General features: G+C 42.1%; 1 protein-coding gene across 6 annotated transcripts in view; it reads right to left on the bottom strand.

The window, feature by feature from the left end:
* LOC148029716 (uncharacterized) overlaps positions 1 to 18,684 on the bottom strand; it is a 69,206-nt gene extending 50,522 nt beyond the window's left edge. The window contains exons 1-3 of one of the 6 annotated variants that reach the window (XM_087686023.1): positions 18,374 to 18,684; positions 18,095 to 18,299; positions 17,861 to 17,991 (exon numbers count right to left, since the gene is read on the bottom strand). The gene's annotated coding sequence lies outside the window, so the exon portion shown is untranslated. Of the gene's footprint in view, positions 1 to 17,654; positions 17,827 to 17,860; positions 17,992 to 18,094; positions 18,300 to 18,368 lie in introns of those variants that run through there. The other 5 variants (XM_087686024.1, XM_087686027.1, XM_087686025.1 and 2 more) reach the window with 5 other exon arrangements.
* Positions 18,685 to 19,778: the final 1,094 nt, after the last annotated feature.

The following is a 19,778-nucleotide window of genomic DNA, read 5'->3' as shown; positions in this document are numbered from 1 at the left end:
ATACCTCCCCGGGCTCTATCAGCTCTCATATTGGGGGAGCAAACCACTCCTGAGGTATTGTTGCGTCTACCTCCCTTCTCGTCAACTCCACTCCTCTCCGATAACCTGATACTCATTGCAGCAACTCCTCGTCCACCATCCTGTACCTTGGGGACTCCTGCGGCTGTCACTGCGTCCATGAAAGAGGCGGGAAGGACAGTGCCGAAGAGCCATCCAAAGTCTTCCACCAACTAGCAATACTCTATCACCAGTCCAGGGAAGAGAAGGGTAACTAGGTGTCTAAGGAACTTGTTGTGAAGCGCGAATGCCTCCACTGTGAAGCCACTATACCAAGGGACCATGTAAATGACCCCCTTCGTGGAAGCATAAGGTGAACTGGCCAGTAACTCACAAGTAGCGTCAGCCGAGGTGAGTCGTACCATGAAGATCCCTTGGCCCATTAGAACCACCTCCGCAATCTACGCTATGCCAATGCGCAACATGGAGTGAAGCCAATCCCGAAGCTGGGCCCTAGATGGGGAGTGACCTACTACCTGACCAAAGATCGTTGTTTCTTTAAGCTCCAGCTCTGTGCCACAGACGGCTAAGAGTTGTTCCTCAAAGAGGACAACGCACAAGGTGTTTGACTGGGGGGGAAACTCGCAGAATACACCGCGTCTGACCAGAGGATAGGCGGATATAGCGTTGGGGGGTCGCGCCAAGGAACAGGCGGAGTAACAGGCGAGTAGGAGGCGGAGGCAGCGCTGCGAGAGAGTCGTGCTAGGGAGGGCATGGGAGTAGGCGCAGCAGAAGGCGGGGGAAACTGGTACGATGGCGGGGGTGGAGCAGGAGCATGCAAATCGGCAGGAGCTGAGCCAAACATTAAATAATGATTCAAATAAAGCCTTTTCGGGGCTGTAAATGGAAACCAAAATAGGAATGAAGTAAAGGAAAGGTACCAAATGACCGGGTTTCTCAACAACTACCTCTCAAATCACCTCCAAATTTCTTGCCTTCAGTCACTACATCAAGTAGGAGGTCTTTAGTAATTGCGCATGGATCTTGAGGTTGCTATGGAAACCCTAATTTTGCTATGGAAGTCATGATTTCTGTCCAAGAAAGTGCATCCCCCAACTATTGTCCATAGTAATACAGCATCAAATGATATCGCCCAGCAGTCTAGGGGCTCCAAGTAGCTACACCCTCTCCTGGACCTTTCCTGGATACTGTCGCCTAATGCATGTTGTTGCCTACTAGTAGGGCTTTCTCGAATGGCTGGAAATTTTGCCAAGATCAGTTGGCGACTGCAGCAACAGCACTCTTATCCCTCTCAGCCATCACAAGCATCTAAACGGCTAGATGACCCTCAGCCAGTCCCAACAGCCCTCTCTCAGTCTTGCATGGGTAATTTTGAGAAGTGGCAACCTGTTTTGCCACTTGGCAGCTATCTAATTGCATTTCCCAGCATTAATTAATTAATTTTCAGAATTTGATTCTGAAAATTAATTGAGCATTCATTTGTCCCTCCCTAAGAACTGGCTAATGCCCATACACAATTGATGTGCTAATCCCCATGGGACATTTAATTGCCCCTACATTAATTGGCCTTGGACTAGCATTAATTTATTAATTACTGCCTAGTCACTTAATGTCACCACTGGACATTTTAATGGCCTAGACCGAAACTGACAGCAAGCACCCACAAGCACCTATCTAGCATAGCTTTATATAACTTTTCCTAATGTCACCCACAGCTCACTTGCGGTACTTAGGCCCTCAATAGGAGTTAATTGATTTGCACTTTACATGTGCACCCCACACATGTACAACTTATTAATGCAAACCTAAGCATTTAAAATACACATTCACATGACACACCTCCACCAAGAAATCCTGGCATAAGTCCCTGATTGAACCGCAATGTGACAAAAGCAAAGCGATACAAAACAGGAAAAAGCATAGGCATTATAGTCAAAAAACATTGGCTGCTATTGTTCATACTATGCTACTCCAAACACATGCTGAAATTTCCAGCCAACTATCGAAAGTACATACAACAATGGAAGCTTGTGAAAGTGTTGTAATAGTCTACACAACACAAGAAAAGAGAGACTGCAAAGATAAAAAAGAACACTACAAAGAAAGAACTTAGACGAACGCTCGGGAAATGGAATTCATATACCAAGACATGAGACAGTTAAATACAATAGTGAGTCATAGGCTAAATGGGCATTGGCACTAGCTCTCTCTCTCCACAAGGACCTACAAGTAACAAAGTATGCTAACAATGACTAGAGGAGGAGGAACCTTGGCCAATAAATAGGCCCTAGAACTAGAACAGGTTGCTCCACATCTCGAGAGCCAAAAAATGAAGTTGGCTAGCCAAGAAATACCAATCACCCATAAAACATGGCAAAATGACTAGCGCCACTAAAAATGAAATGTGCAGCCCACAAAAACACACCAAACTCGCTCATGGATTAACTAAGCTCCTAACACCATCTCTCAAATCAGGAGGGATATGTTCCAATTCAATAATAAGGACTCATCATAGAACATATGACAAGAACCATCAGAATGGACCATCGATACACAATGGCGGGCTGGTATAGCATTGTCCATCAAACTTGAAGGTACCTTATAAAGTACAATCCCCACAAGATAAGACTTTGGAAGGGTGGACTACATATGCCAAAGCTAATCTTGCACCTACGTAACACAAAGTAAGAATGACTAGAAAATATATTTAGCCTCAACTTCATATGTTAGGGCTGACTATAGAGGGTCACAACTCGCATGCTCTACGAAGCTTCGCACATCTGTAGGTTCTATCACACCTATAAAGCAATCCTATGAAATTCAAACTTCCATCGCGCGGAAATGGAGAAAACTAGCTACCACCCTATCTAGACAACCATGAAAGTTGTTTGCACTAATGGAACACCCTAAACATGATGTGGCTCAACTGAAACAACCATCAAACTACAATCACCTACTGCTGTAGTCTCTTTTGGGCATGTCACCAGCTCCTCCTCTCTCTTTTTTTTTCGTGAAGATAATCGAATTAAGTAGTAAATATTTACATCAGACCATCAGGTCAGCATTCTCACTGTGTATCTCTCACTTTCTGTTACATCAGACCATCAAGTCATCCGAGAAACTCTCACACACTCTCACTCTCACAGAACAACCTATTACATGAACAGTACTATCATATCACACAGGAGTAGTTGGAGTGAAGCAAACAATTGCCATCCCGGGAGCAACAATATCCGGAAGAACCAGGTCCGCTGACATCATAAAGGAGATTTGCCATAAGACTATTCCTCGCACACGGGCCACATGCCCATGGATGCCCGATGCTGAATCAAAAATAAAGGCATTGTGAGTACGCCATATATGCCACAGGGCTGTCCATCTGAGGAAATGAAATAGGCAGGATGCCCGATGCTGAATCAAAAATAAAGGCATTGCGAGTACGCCATATATGCCACAGGGCTGTCCATCTGAGGAAATGAAATAGGCAGGATGCCCATGGATGCCCGATGCTGAATCAAAAATAAAGGCACTGCAAGTACGCCATATATGCCACAGGGCTGTCCATCTGAAGAAATGAAATAGGCAGGAACAATCTGAGCTTAAAGAGGGCATAAAGGACATATCTCCCATAATCCACAAACGAATGGATAGGTGGTGCTGGGTCATTGAAAACCAAACACGCGAAATGAAATTCCAGATCTGTCGCGCAACAGGGCAAGCAACATGTCTTGTGATCACCATCTACTTCTATAATGGCGAATCTGCAGGATCCAATGGCATAGATATGGCCTTTCTCGATCAATAGATTAGGCAAGGGAATGACAAAGACTTCGTCGATCCGGATGGTGATTCCTCAGCTGATGAACTTGGGCCGTTGCAGGAAAGTGAAGAGATGGGCAAACGCCGTAGGATGTCGGTTGAAGAACCGGTCTTGGGCCCCCGAATTCGTCCCAGTCAGAGGTTCATATTTCCTGTTCACAGCCCGATGGTTCTTTACAGTTTATGCTGGCCACTGCCAATCATCTTATGTAAGATTATGTCCATTGTAATGAGGATAAAGCTAATGCACTACCGGATGGGGAACAAGTAGTTGCAGTAATGGGAACCGACCTAGTTTTACAACAGATAGCTGCTTTCCATGAGAGGGCAGCCATATTTTATTTCACTGGAAGGACTCCTTTGATCACCCGAATTCGTGCTTGGCTACAGTCTATGCTTGCCAGTTCTGAACAGTGCTCCGAAGATGTTTCCGAGCATATGCAGGTCCCCCTGGTGGAAGAGATATATGATGGCCCGAAGGGGTTCTTGGAGGTTCTTTTTCGTTCTACAAAAGTACGGGCACTTATTATGCAACACATTCCTCTGCTTATGGATGGGCAATTAGTTCATGTGGTCCCTTGGAGACCCATGGCTGAGTTTCAAGAGGAGCTTAGACAAGTATGTCCTATTTGGGTCAAGGTGGTGGATCTCCCTGCCCATCTCTGGAGACTCCTCCCTTTGGTTTTGAGATCCATTGGGGAGGTTTTGGTAGAACCTCGGCTGGCTTCCCGCAATCGGAATAGGGCATGTATGCTTTGGAATACAGGGAAACCCCGCCCGACGAAGATTCGCTTTGAGGTTCCAGGGTTGCAAACGTTGGTGTATGAGCTGAAATGGGGTACTTTTGCAGGACACTATTTCCAATGTGGCCAGTTAGGCCATTTCATTGGGGAATGCAACAAAAATATGGAGGTAGGGCAATGCCCCATGGACCCAAATATGGAAATGCAATACCATCTCCCTCCGGAGATGTTTCAAAAGCCCGTGGCTGATCATGAGCAACTTTCCCAACAAGGCCGGGATGATGGCCAGAAGGTCGTTTCCCATGGTGGTGGGGAGTGTGCTTTGCATCCCCGGATGGGCGGAATTTGCCTCTTCAAGAGGATTCCTGGGTTATAGTGGTTCGTCGTAATGCAAGACAGGATTCTTGCCCCATTCCTGCCCATCTTCCGCCGCCCCCTATTACTCAAACCTTTCAACGTAGAGGAAAGGGGTTTTATATGAAACCCCAATCTTCGCGTACTTTGGCAGTAAAAGATTCGACATCGATGACACGGTCAGACAATTAGTTATGTCTATATGAAACCGGTCCCAATATTTCTCTTGTGCTTTCCTGGAAATAGGATAAGTAACTAATTTATGCAATTCCTCCGGAGAGATGGAATCTATCAGAGATACAATAGAGATTCACGATCGATTGGCTTCGGATATAGCTATAAAATCTCGTTTTTGATATAGTCTCCTGAACTAGTGCGCACGTTAGCTGAGCTTCCGATCCACAGACCAGAGCACATAAGAAACTATTTTGTTTCATAGCACTCAAAAAAAAGAAGTAACGAATTCTTTTAGTTTATTTTGTGACTTTCATTCCTGCAAAAGTGTTTTTCTTACCGCACAGGGCAACGACAGATTGGGGATCGCCATTGAGCCTTTTTGAACGAAAACGTTATGCATTTTATGGCTGCTATGGTTGCAGAACCTCTGGGGAACCAATCTTGGGTATATTGCCAAATCGTGGTAGGGAGCAGTTCGATAAGAAAAATATATTTCCGAACTTAATTCGCCGTTTAGCGCTAGCACGCGAAAGCCGGAAAAAAAGATGGGAAGAACATTCTTCCAGCTCTTTTTATTTCGTTATTTATGTAAAAATTGTAGCAATCGTTTTGATAACGAATTGCCTGTATTATCGTTGGTCTTTCAAATACTTCGTACAGTTCCCAATAAAGATTGGATGCGGGTGAAATTCCCGCCAATGGCCTACCTCAAGATGTGCTAGCGACTGCAGATCACTTAATTGAAATAAGTTACAGAACAGGCCATGCCCGAAGTCGTTACCTCAACCGCGAGGAGGGGGGTGCCGAAGGCAGGGCTAGTGATTGGAGTAGCCCAAAAGAATCGCAAGGGAAGCATCGAAGATTCCTGGGTTACAGTGGTTCGTCGTAATGTAAGACAGGATTCTTGCCCCATTCCTGCCCATCTTCTGCCGCCCCCTATTACTCAAACCTTTCAACGTAGAGGAAAGGGGTTTTATATGAAACCCCAATCTTCGCGTACTTCGGCAGTAGAAGATAAAAGGCCTTCTGATTTTGCCTTGCAATTCGATTCGTTTGGGAGGCTTGAGCCTCCTCGGGATGGTTTCCGCTCCCAGCACCAACACTTCCCTTCCCGTGCTTCCATTGCCGGTTTGCAAAAGGCAGATCTTGTTGATGTTATTAGAGGTGAAATGAAGAGATTCCAAGCTGCCAAAGCTACTGATGTAAAAGGGAAAGGAAAAGCAGCAGTTCGGTAGTTCTTTTCAATTGTGATTCATCATGAAAATTGATGTGTGGAATGTGAAAGGCATTTCTTCGAGCGGAAAACAGTATCGGTTGTGGAAAGTCATGCTAGCTGGAAAATGGGATGTTTTTTGTGTTGTGGAGCATAAACAGCATGCTTTGGCTGAATCTTCATATGTATATAAGGATTATGTAGTTTTCTTTAATGGTCGGCTCCTTCTCTCTCTCTCTCTCTCTCTCTCTCTCTCTCTCTCTCTCTCTCTCTCTCTCAAAACCTCAAAAACGTTTTTTCCACTTGCATGGAAGTTTATTAAATTAGTTTTCAAAATATTAACTATGCAAATTAATTTAATATTTATTTATGGCTAAGAAAAATAATAACTGACCAACAAATAAATTAGCTATGCCAATTTATCACCAAAGTGATCCTAAGCACGCATTAGCCTAGAACCAGTATTAAATAATTAATTAATGCCAATTCCCTAGTGTTACCACTGAAACTAATGGCTAATTAAATGTTGTATGCCAAGTTTTGACATCAGATACCACCTACTACTTGTCAAGCATAACTTATTACAACTTTTTCCAATGTCACCTACTAATCACCGTGGTTACTAATGTCTCACTGTCACTTAACTGACTTGCATTTCACAACGTGCACAACTTAATAATACCAAAGCTAAGCATGAAAAATACACCTCCTCCTTACATACCACCTTGAAATCCTTGTAGTCATCCTCGATTGCACTGCCAGGTGACAAAAACAAACTAATATTGAATTGGTAAAAGCATAGGCATCATAGTCAAAGAACATCAGCCGTTGTTCTTCTACTATGCTACTGCCCAACTCATGCTGAAATTTCCAGCCCTCATAACGAAGTCATAACTAACCAAAAAGAAATTCTAATCGTTGTCAGCACCACTGCAAATGCATCCATTAACTTTATCTCAAAAGTGTTCTAACGTAACAACCATAGTAAAGGATAAACAAAGCACAAACCATAGCTGTACTATCACTAGCATTACTTCACAAGCCGCTGTCCATAAAAACCAGCTGAATACCACTGAAAACTAATGACCATACGCTGAAAACCTGAATCTGATAATCAGCCTCTGATGACCATATTCTAATGATCATACACTAATGCAAATATATAGTTTTTGAGCTGCAATGAAAACCATATCCATCTACATACCAACTTCAATGACTCATACATTAAATAGTGACCTCCTCAAAAACATATTGTCAGCAAATAGTTCCCTAGATGCATGCTAAATACATCGGAGATCCACTATATACTAGAGCTGTCCATCGCTAGAGAAGTGGAAGTACTACCTCATGTTGAGAAACCACATCATTCTATATAGTTTCCCCATTTTTGGTTTTCGTTTCTAGCCCCAAAAAGGATTTCTAGGGCCTTCCAAGAGGGTCAAAGCACAATTCGAGAGACTTCAGTGACCAAGACTCTCGATTGTTTGTGCCTATATAATCGGCATCTCCCATTCATTCTTCATCACTCTCACTCCTTTTCATGAGACCTTCATCTCTCTCCTTTCCTTCCGTCATCTTCCTTAGGCACCCTATCTCCTCAACATCATGTTGCGTTTGGAGCCCATCCTGTTGGCATCAACTCCTCCACCCTGGCGAAAACTCATCCCATCCTGGCATGTAACAACTTCTTCCACTTGGGCATCAACCTCCACTCACCTGGCATCATCCACACAATCCCTTGATTTGCGTTTGCAACCTGAGGATACTTTTGATCACCTCGCATCACATCATCAGCTGACCTCATCATCTCAAGAGACTGGTGCACCTTGAATTTGTCAATTTTTGCCTCTTTCTTCATCAAGCAACAGTGCACCTAAACCAGGCATCATCTAGCATTTGTGTTTGGCGACATCACCCCCACTGCCTACATCTTGCGTTTGGCATCCTCTTGGCTCCTTCAACATCTGACAAACTCAACCTCCAATTGGCGTCAACATTAGAGGCCACTGGACCTTGTGTTTGACAACCTAGGTCCATCACTAATCCTCATCCCTATGTTGCAGATTTGAGCCTTCTCTTCGACAACAATCTCCCTATTCCATGCCTCTTCAGTTCCAACATAATCCCTTTAAAGGGGAGAAGAATGAATATGATGAGATGAACATCAATTCACGGCAGGCCAAATGGACAATGTACTTTCATTTGTATCAAATCGATGACGCTCAACATATCCGCAAAATACAAATCATGCTACAATCTCTATCAAAGCATATGAATACCAATTGACTGCCCCAATCAAGGGGCAAATCAGATTGAAAACTTGCTGGTCATTTTGGATAGCAAGGGGAGTTGGAATACCAAAAGGGATTGGGAGAATCCTATTATACATCAACTTCTTCTTCAATAAGTTAAATAAATATTGAAAGGGGCACTAGTTTTGGGGCCAACAAGGTATCCACCAATGTCCAAGATTATATGGTAAAGTATGCATTTCAGTTTGGTGAATTTGTTGATTGCTGTAAATAGTGCTTAATTAGGTTATTTACCACCCTATCTGAGGAGGAAGGCTGGTTACAATTACCCTACCCCTAACTGTGTTCTTCTATTAGTTTGTGCTTTGTTGTACAATGTTATTTGTTTTTCTATGTTAGGGTATTTCTTCACATGGTATCAAAACCGAGTTCTCTAAGAGAAACTTAGGCCTTGATCAAAAAGCTTTACACAAGAAACAGAAACAACAAAAGGGCAGATGACTTCGAACACTACTTCCACACCACTTCTCACATCTGAGCTAAATCCATCGAGAAACAAAGCGGAGTGGGCCTCACAGCTTGCTTCACAAGCTCCCAACATGGCCGAACAGACATTGGACTACCATGGGGTTCCACGACCTTACGAGATCACTACAGTTGAGTACAATCTTATTTTGATGCATAGAGCCCAGCAGCACATAGAAGGTAAGTTTGAATTTCACCCTGTAGAAGGTAAGTCTGAAATAGTGATCAGTTTATGATCAGATTATGCTCAGTTTTCAACGGTTTACATCTAGTTACATGAACAACAGCATATATTGTGTTGTCATTGATGTTTTATACATGGTTTATGCTTGGTTATACTAAGCTATGGTTTGATTTTGCCATATGAGTTGAGCTCATGAAAAATAGACATATCACATGATAATTTGGCAATGTTTTTTTTTAGATTCTTTGTGAGTCTTATATTATGTTATAATTGGCTGGTAATTTTCAGCGTGTGTTGGGAATATGGAATGGTTCAGCAATAGTGTGCAATGTTGTGTTAACTATGATGCCTTGTAGAAATTCCAATCCGCTATTTTTCTTTTGATGCATCCGGCAGTGCAATCAAGGACGATTGCAAGGATTTTAAGGGGGAGGGCTATCATAAGGAAACGTATTTTTGAAATCTCACTTAACATGTGGATTAATTTTTTATCACATGGTTAAGTGAATGTTGCACATGTAAGTGTAACTGGGGGGGGTTAGAGAAAATTTATGAGCCTAGGACCTTAGGAAATCAAAAAATGTCAAAGGCTAAAGTTGTGATAAGTTATGCCGCACAGGTACTTGGTAGTATCTTGTGCCAATTGTTGGCCTAGGTCATTCATTTGGCTATAAGTGTCAGTTGGTGACACTAGAAAAGTGGCCTTTATAAGTACTTAAAGCCAATATGATGGTCAAAGATAGACCAAAGACACTCAAGAATGGAAGTTGCCTGGCTAATTTAATTATTGGCCAGTCATTATTTTTCAAGGCACCAAAATAATTATTAGATTAATTTTCAACATTTAAAGAGTGACAATTAATATTTAATTATGGATAATGCCATGAAAACCATTTGGGAAGGTCGCCACTTATCAAAAATGCCCATGTAAGACTGAAAAACGTCTTTAGAAGCTAGAAAGAGGCATTTTAGTGTATTCAGCCTACAAGAGAGGGAGGAGATACTGCTGATCCGATTTGCACCAGAGGCTGAGAAATTTCAGATTTTTCTACTATAAAACCTAGTCTGCAACAGAAATTAAAGTTTAGCAACAGCCTCAGAAAAAGCATGCTAGAAATTGGAAGCTCCAAGACTTGGATTCAATAGGACTGAAGCTTTTTTCAATCAAATTCACATGGAAAACCAACAAATCAATGAATTTGGGGCATTTTCCATCTCTATCAAAGCATGTGAAGGCCAATTGACTACCCCAATCAAGGGGCAAATCAGATTGAAAACTTCCTGGTCATTTTGGACAGCAAGAGGAGTTGGAATACCAAAAGGGATTGGGAGAATCCCATTATACATCAACTTCTTCTTCAATAAGTTAAATAAATACTGAAAGGGGCGCCAGTTTAGGGGCCGATAGGGTGTCCAATGTCCAAGATTATATGAGTGTGCATTTCAGTTTGGTAAACTTGTTGATAGCTGTAAATAGTGCTTAACCAGGTTATTTACCACCCTATCCGAGGAGAAAGGCTGGTTACGGTTACCCTAACCTTAGTGTGTTCTTCTATCAGTTTGTGCTTTGTTGTACGATGCTCAACTAAGTACGATCTCATTTTGATGCATAAAGCCTAGTCGCAAATAGAAGGTAAGTCTAAATTTCACCCTTTAGATTTGGCACACCGATCTACTGAACATACAGGAAGGGCGAAATCTCCACTTAGGACTGGCCATCTGCAAGTGAAAACTCGCATAGGGTACACTCCATTGCCTTCATACTTATTCTCTCCAGTGCCAAGTATATCTACCATTTCAGATTCTGTTAATGATTATTTCCCTTCTCCTATTGGTATGGATGATTTTTATCAAGGACGTATGTAAAACAATTTTTGGTTATGAGTAATGAGGAAGACAGATATTTATTTATAAACTCAAGACTAGGTAAGCAGTTGAAACAAACTGTGAGTACTCCTTCCTCTTCTTTTCCTTCAAACAATTTTGTTTTCAAAGGTCAAAATGAAGTAGATATATCTTCATCATCATTATTTCAATTTAATACATTTAATGGACAAAAGGAACCCACATTATTTTCCACACCTACATCTATCACAAATAAATTTAATCTCTCTCCCATCCCACCCTCTTATTCCGCTACCACATCCTTTCAGCCTCCATTAAGTGCATCGCATGTTGCCTCTCATGTAGAATCACATGTATTTTCATTCACCACACCAGGGGGTTCTTCAAACTTAGGCACAACCATTAAGACCTAATCTCTTCCTCAGCCCGGTGGCGTGCCACATTTTCCTCACACACTTTCGAGATCATTACAGTCTGGGTATTTCCCCTAGTCTCTCTCGAGTGTGGAGCAATTGGTGCCGCAGTTTGCCTCCATGGCATTATACCTTGTGGACCCTCTAGTCATTATGTTGTGTCCTAGCCGACATTTAGACAGGGTTTACATGTCGTAGTGCCTCCACCTCCACCAGCACCTTATGGAAACATTCATGTTCCAGTGCCTCTCCATCAATCAACACACATTGGATACCTACCCACCCCTTCCCCCTCCTCCTTATCAAACACCTCCACCACCACCACCATCTTATCCCACATTCTCGACACCTCACGATTCTACCTCATCTTCTGCCAAGCATCCATTCAATGACAACACTCGTTTTAATGGGTCCAACTTTACAACTTGGTCGAACTTGATTAGACATGTTCTTGACTCACAGAACCTATGGAATCTTGTGCAAGGGTCGAAACCCCAACCTGATCTCGCACTTGTTTCATACAAGGTCATCTGCTCATGGAAGGCTAGGAATGCCTCCGCTATCGTCGAGATGATGCACGGCTTATTGCCCAAGTTTCATTCTTAGCTTCAGCATTTTGACTTAGAGTCTGAGCGATATGCACACTTAACTGACTAGTATGCGGCTCGAGATAGAACCTATCAAATAAATCTTGACCATGACGTTCACAACTTCAAAATCTTTGACCGAGATGACTTGAAAGTCAAGATGGCTAAGTATCGGCATCTCCTTGCCGAATTCTCCATTACAAGGACTCCTATATCCTTTGACAATCAAGTCACATTGTTTCTTAACACGCTGCCGCATAAATACTTGAATTTTGTGCAACAAGTGGTTTCTCTGCCCAATTTACCTACATTCTATGAATTTGAATGTCAGCCATTGCATTATCCATCATGGCTGTTTGATCAATTTCATATGAATAATCCCTCAGAGAGGACTCTTGTTGCTCATTCTCAAAAGGGGAGGCAAGGAAAAAATAAACCAAGCCAAACCTCAAATCAAAATAAAAAACAAGCAGGGAATCACAAGGAAACTCCCAGTCTCAACTCAAACCCGGGTGGTAAAACCTAAGCAGAATGGGTATTGTTAAGTGACTTGTTTTGTAGGCTATGTGGTGGAGAATGAAGTGTGAGATCAACAAGACCATTCAATACTGTTTTAGGGGCATTGACATAACTAATTGGGTGGCTATTGTCCAATGTGGCTACAAAGGTAAAGGAGATCGCATTCTAACCAAGAGATGACGCAAGGGAAAGGTGGGGAGAGAGCCAAAGAAAGTATGTGGGTTGGAGGCTCATGCACTGGAGAGGAGAGAGGAGAGTATTGGGATTGTTTTGAACAAGGGAAAACAAGGGAAGACAACGCAATAAGCTGTTCTTGAAGATCTTCATCTCCTACGTGGTCTTTGAGGTGATCTCTCACTTCATTCTTGGCCCCAAACATCAATGAAACCTTCCTTATCATCAAAGAGGAGTTTTGATGGGTTTATGCTCTTCATGTATACTGTTTTGGGCTGTAAATAACAGTCAAGAACAAGGTAGCAAACTGGAAATGGAGATTTGATGCTCAAATAGGGCTTCTTTTGAGTTCTACTACTTGATTCTTGATCTTTGGTAGACACAGTATAGAGAACAAAGATAGAGTTTTTCTTGGATTTGAGGTAGCATCTATACCCTATTTTGTTGGTGCAATAAGATTGTAATTATAGGGCTAAAGTGAACTTGAAGGCCTATAGAGGGTATTTATAGGGATTTATATATTCCTATTCATGTGTCTTGTCTACGGTGGTGCCACCTATTATCTTCCATCAGCAAATTGGTGTATGCATGATATTTTGAGATGTTACCTACAACTTTTGGATTATGTTTAGCAAAGATTATTTATGTATTAGTGTGTATATTGAATCATAGTCTCAATTTGTGTTGGGCTATATTGCCAAATGTGTGTATATGCCTCTGTCTTGGGCATAACTATCTGATCTATCCGATATATTACAAATTGATTGCTTTGTTGAGCCATATGAAATGAAATCACTCAGTTTTACCTCTATCCATCTACAATAAATCTTCCATATTCTAAATTCTCTTAGTTTCATTTTACTCCATCTCTCAATCTCTCTACAGCCTTATGTCTCTTACCCCCTATGGGAGACCTTCAACCCTACATGTTTCGATATTGTGTCCACTTTTGTTGTGAGATAAAAATATGACTCTTGAAATGAGCAACCTCCGTCCCCAAAAAGTAAGACAACTGACCTCTTAAATGTGAAACTAAGGTGAGCCTTAATTTCTGCCATGGCAGCAGAATTTGAGCCAATAAGAAGTAAGTTACCAATATACAACAAGATATAGCTAACCCCCTCTGAAGTGATATAGATATATAAGTTTGGTTCATGAGGGATAGAATGGTATTTGTGAGTTCAAAGAAACTCATCCATCCTTTGGAACCAAGACCATGGTGCTTGCTCCAGCCCATAGAGAGCTTTCCGCAAGCAAAAGACCTTATCTTTCCGATCAGCACAAGAAAATCCAAGTGGTTGCTTTACATAGATGTCCTCTTCCAGATAATTGTTTAGAAAGACACTTTTGACATCTATTTGGTAGATTGGCTATCTATGATGAGCGGTGAGTGCAACAACAGATGGAAAGATTTCAACCGTGCAATAGAAGCAAAGGTCTCTTCATAGTCAATGCCTTGCTTTTTTCAAAATCCTTGCATTACAACGCGAGCCTTGTACTTGTCGAAAGTCCCATCAGCTTTTAGCTTGGTCATAAAAATCCGCTCGGTCTTGATGACTTTCTTATGACTCAGACGATCCACCTATTAAATATGCACGATCTAGAGCATGGCTATGGCGGCTTGTAAGCATAGACTAAACTCATGATGACATTGACTAAAGACCACAACTGTTACACAAGTGAATTAGGTTCCAAGATGGAAGCTTGGACTCATAAACACAATCTTGTGTAGGACTGATAAGTACAAGACTGACACTAACTGATAAAGAAAAGCATCATCATGTATTCATTCATCTATAAAAAGTGGTAGTCAAGTACAATGCTTTATAGTTGTTGGATGGGTACATTTTACCCTTTCTGTGCATGTGGGATTCTTACAGCTTGCATGTCTTCATCCCAAATTGCCTCATACAAAGAGGCTACATTAGGTGTGATTGCTAATATATCAACACCCCTCCTCAATCACAACCAGAAAGTATAAAGTGTGTAAAGGCTTTAGTGAAAGTAACACCTACAAAGTGTGGGCACACCATAAACATGGCAAAACACCAAAGGTTGTCGCACAAAAGGCCGCAAAAAAGGCTAAGTGTGGGTACCACAAACATGATGGACATCTAGAGGCTGTAGTAGGGGCCTTACAGAGGCTGTAGTACAAGGCTACATGAGGAGTTTTACAAGCTTATGATAAAGACATTTGGGCTAGACATTACAAGGCTAAAAAAGTCAGTAAAAAATAGGATCAAGGACCGTGAGACCCTTGCGGTTTTTAGCATTTCTTTTGACATAGATCTTTGATTCATTGTAGTTCTTCTTGTCTAGCTTCCTGTACTTGTACTTCACTTTGTTTGCCACTTCAAAGTCTTCATGATTTTTCTGATTCTTCTTCTTATTCTTGTTCTTTTGGTCCTCTTGATCTGCTTCTTCCTTGACTTTGCTTGCAATAGTTGCATCAATCTTTATATCCATGTTCCCCTCAAGCAAAGGTATCATTGTCTTTGGGGCAGCAGAAATGTCTTCAAAATCTTCAAATAAATTCATCGATTGCTCTTCAAAACAAGTAAATCCATCCATCCCTACAAGCAAAATAAACAAGTCTTCCATGTAGTTGAATTGAGCAACAAGAGTAATGTTACTCTTCATGAGAAGCATCTCCATAAAAGACATGATTTTGGTCATTCCCATGATGGAAATCAACTTCAAATGACTAAGAATAACCAACAATGAGTTGATCTTTGTATGTATCAAAAGACAATCTAGGGTGCTGTTATCTTGGGTCAAGAAAGGGTTTATTCTTCTGGCTGCATTTGCCAATATTTTCAAATATTGAGAGGTTAGAAGCTGCTCTAGGAGACCTTGGAATACGAGCTTCGGAGGCACTCTCCCTTGCTTGCTTCTTTGCCCTTATCACCATGGTTGGATTGGGCTTTTGTGAAACCCTAAGGGCTAAAAAATTTACCACGAAATGGTGGATGATAAGAGATGGATCACTGAAAAAGCTAACAAAGTTTGGTCAGTTCATGATAGTGCAGCTAAGTGGTGTGATAGCCTCCTTTTCTTATGGAAGTCAAAGCTTCCCTATCAAGGAAAATTCTCTCTGGAGGCTTTTCATTGGGGATCTGCCCACAAGCAATATGTTGGGGGACTTGAAAGATATTTAGGGGCAAATGCATCTTTTGTACTTGTGACAAGACACCGGTCCATCTTTTCGTTTCTTGCCTAGCTGCTACACAGGTTTGGGCATAGAAACAGGGAACGGCCATTCCAGCCTATAGGAACGGTTTAACGTGTTCCAGATCCTTGGAGGAGGTGAAACGGCCAGGGATTGTTCCCTGCCGTTCCCTAGGCCGTTCCCTGTTTGGAATGGCCGTTCCAGGCCTGTTGACCAAAAATTTACATTTTTCCACGTTTTTTCTTTTTGCTTGTATCATACTCCTTCTACCACATGTTCGCCTATCTCCATTGCCTAATGTGCACACACTAATCTCTCTCTCTCTCTCTCTCTCTCTCTCTCTCTCTCTCTCTCTCTCTCTCTCTCTCTCTCTCTCATTGAATATTCAAAGTGTCAAGACAACCCACAAGCCAATTAGGAGTCCATGCAAAGCTCAAATTTGATGCATTATGAACTCTTGCAAATCACAATCAAATTTCAGCCTGTTCTCAATTCCAAGGTAATCATCCATTTATATTGTCTAATTTCAAGGGAAACTAGAATAATTGGGGCAATTCAGAGCAATTTGGAGCTGTGGGGGTAATCGAGTCAATTTTGGGACATTCGGGTCAATTTGGAGCACTGAGGGGTATTGGGGCAATTAGAGGGACATTCTTTGGGGCAACTTGGTCATGCAGGGCATATTTGGGGCACTTAAGACATGTGCCGTTCCCCCCCGTTCCCGTTCCCCCACCTTGGACGTTCCCCCCGTTCCAGGGGGTCCTATTCCCGTTCCCGTTCCCCATTCCAGGTAACTATGGGTTTGGGACTTCATTTCCAGAGGGTAGACCTCGCTGACAGGTCAGAGAATGCCTGTCCGTTTTTTAGGTCCTTGACAAGATGCCTTCCACAGCTAGGTTGCAGTCTTATCATCCTTGCCTCTTTCACTTCATATGATGGAGGCTTTTCATTGTGGGTCTGCCCACAAGCAGTATGTTGGGGGCCCGAAAGATATTTAGAGGCAGATGCATCTTTTGTACTTGTGACGAGACACTGGTTCATCTTTCCATTTCTTGCCTAGCCGCTAGACAGGTTTGGGACTTCATTTCCAGAGGGTAGACCTTGCTGACAGGTCGGAGAATGCCTGTCCGTGGCAAGATGCCTTCCACAGCTAGGTTGGAGTCTTATCCTCCTTGCCTCTTTCACTTCATGTGATTGACTAGTCTTTGGCACATTTGGTGGACTAGAACTGCTTTTATATTCGATTTGACCTCAGGTCTCAGCAGTCATGTTGGATGAGTGAGAGACTTGCTTTTATGGCAGATTTCTGCTATGATTTCAGCCGGCCTCAGTATTGGAGAGGTGGCTGCTCCATGCATGGATATTATTCACTCCACCCCTGTTGTACCATTTGGATGATCCCCTTCCTTTGTTTCTTGTGGATTAATGTCTGATAGCTTTTTAGAGAATTTATGATCATGTCGCGTGTTGTTCTGTTAGCCTTTTGGCTTCATGACAGTTGTTACATCGTGTTTGGCTGGTGTGAAGGCCTGATGTAAAAGTCTCCATACATTAATTTCCACTTCTTCACGAAGAGAAACAAGGAGAGTGCAACATGATATAAATATTCTCATTTAATTTAAGCTTCTTCATGAAACAAAACAGAGAGAGAATGTGATAGACCTGCAGTAATGAAGACCTAAGTGAAGTGTTTGTGATAGACCTGCATGTCACAAACTAGCAGAGCAAGACAGACCAGAGATAGGAGTGTGCTGCAGAAGGCCCTAGTTTTAGGGTTTTTGCTGCTCTTCTGAGCTTGGATCAGCCTGCCTCTGCCTCTGACTCAGACTTGTGTGACTGGAGACCTGCATGACAGGAGACATACAGACCTGTGCTACTTTCATCGATCAAGCTGTGGAGACCTTAGGATTCGACCTAGATGAGGATGCGACGCTCTCATACTCTGATTTTGAACATGTTGGGCCAGCCGTTGAGTGCACCAAGCATGTTGTGGATGCCCCTGCATGTAAGACAATTGCATCACTTCCTGGCAAGTGTCAAGCATTGTTTATGCTGAAGCAACCAGTTAGTGAGATGATTCCTAGGAATTCGACTGGGAGCACCTTTTGGATCTGCAAATTCATTGCGTGGGGAGTATGTGGAGCATAATCAGAACAATCTTCCGGATTTGAGTAAGCTTGAGACCTCATATAGAAAACTCAAAGGGAGGTTGGTTTGATGACAACTCGTAATAATCCAAGAATGAAACATAACGCTTTCACTATTAATTTGGAGACAGTGTCTGAGCACATGCAAACCATGATATTCCTGGAGATTATAGCAAAAAGTTGTGAGGAATTTCAAAGCAATGCGAAGACACAATTTCTTTGTTAAAACCTTACGCAAGGAACGCGGACTGGCATCCTTGTGATATCAGTGGAGCAGAGCAACCCTTCTTCGATCCCTTTGCTATGCATTTCACATAATCTGTCTTGACACCTCAGTGTTCCTACTTGCATCCTTGTGATATGTGCAGAGCAGAGCAACACTTCTTTGACCTCTTGGGAGCTTTGCTATGCATTTAACAGTCTGTCTTGACCCCTTATACTGAAGTGCTTTCATGAAGGTGAGCTATCTTTTTTGTTTTCTTTAGGTTTTCTATTCGGCTGATGTGGATTGGCACCATAGCACCAAAGACCTTACTCTTACTGCGTGCATACTTTCTTGATAATAAAACATGCTATACTGACTCCACATAAGGTTGAGACTTGGTACGGAGATGATGATTTAATTTTATGATACATAAAGTGAAGTATGATTTAGTTTAGTGTAAAGATTGAGGTCCTCTAAAATTCATGCATGTCTAGTTATATACATGTTATTGTTGCCAACAACCAGTAACATCATATTCTACTATGTTTGTAGGTTGGATGGTATGAGGACACTGTAGGTACATGTTTGCTATTCTCAGAGCAAAATGTAGGTGAGACTACTGGCTAGAATCCTCAAAGTTTCTCTTTGTGCACTAAATTTTCTGTGAAATGATATTTAGTCTTAATAAACCTTTTTATAAAGTTTTAAGTTGCTGCAAAGAGACAGACACAAAGCTGGCATTCCAGAGCAGTGCCTCCGTGCACAAAAGGTGTACATGTTTTATCAAAAGGATGGAAGCATGTTAACATGCTACAATTTTTTTTTTTCGTGCTACAAGTCCTAGACACTCTAGAAAGGGTGTTCAAAGACTGAGGAGATCTCTCTAGCCCAGGGAGCAACGAGACTGGGATAGACCGCCTTGCTCCTAAGGGTTGTTTACTTGGATGGGGATGAGGAGAGCTTGGGGCCTTTATAGCTGGGATGGAGGTTTTTGTAGAGCCTCCAGAGCTCTTATCAATTGGTACAAATCCCACGGGTTTTCGGTTTGTGAAATTCAGCAGCCAAATTGGAGGCTATAGGAGAATTCCACTTGGGTCTCCCATGGAGTACCTTGGTGGTCGTAGGGACATTCATATCACCTCGGAGCAATAGTTGACACTTTTACCTATGAGAATAAGTCAAAGTGACTGTATTGGAGTACAATGAGGAGGAGTGTGGTAGTGGCTAACCAAGTTCTACTAGCTAGTCATATATTACATCTTGTTGGACCTTTTGTAGGTCATGCATTGGCAAGTGAAACACCTCAATAATTGCATTTGGTGAAGAAGAGAGTGAAGCCCATGGAGGGCTAAAATAGTCTTGCATGTTATTATTTAGTCCAAATCTAGGAGTGGTTTGTGGATCATTGATCCAAACAGTCAAAGTGGAGTGGTG

The sequence above is a fragment of the Lygodium microphyllum genome, chromosome 10 (genome assembly GCF_053477565.2).
Source record: "Lygodium microphyllum isolate KBCC chromosome 10, Lygodium_microphyllum_v1.1.10, whole genome shotgun sequence".
NCBI classification, from domain to species: Eukaryota; Viridiplantae; Streptophyta; class Polypodiopsida; order Schizaeales; family Lygodiaceae; genus Lygodium; species Lygodium microphyllum.
Note: the sequence above shows the minus strand (reverse complement) of the source record. Positions and strands in the feature narration are given on the sequence as shown.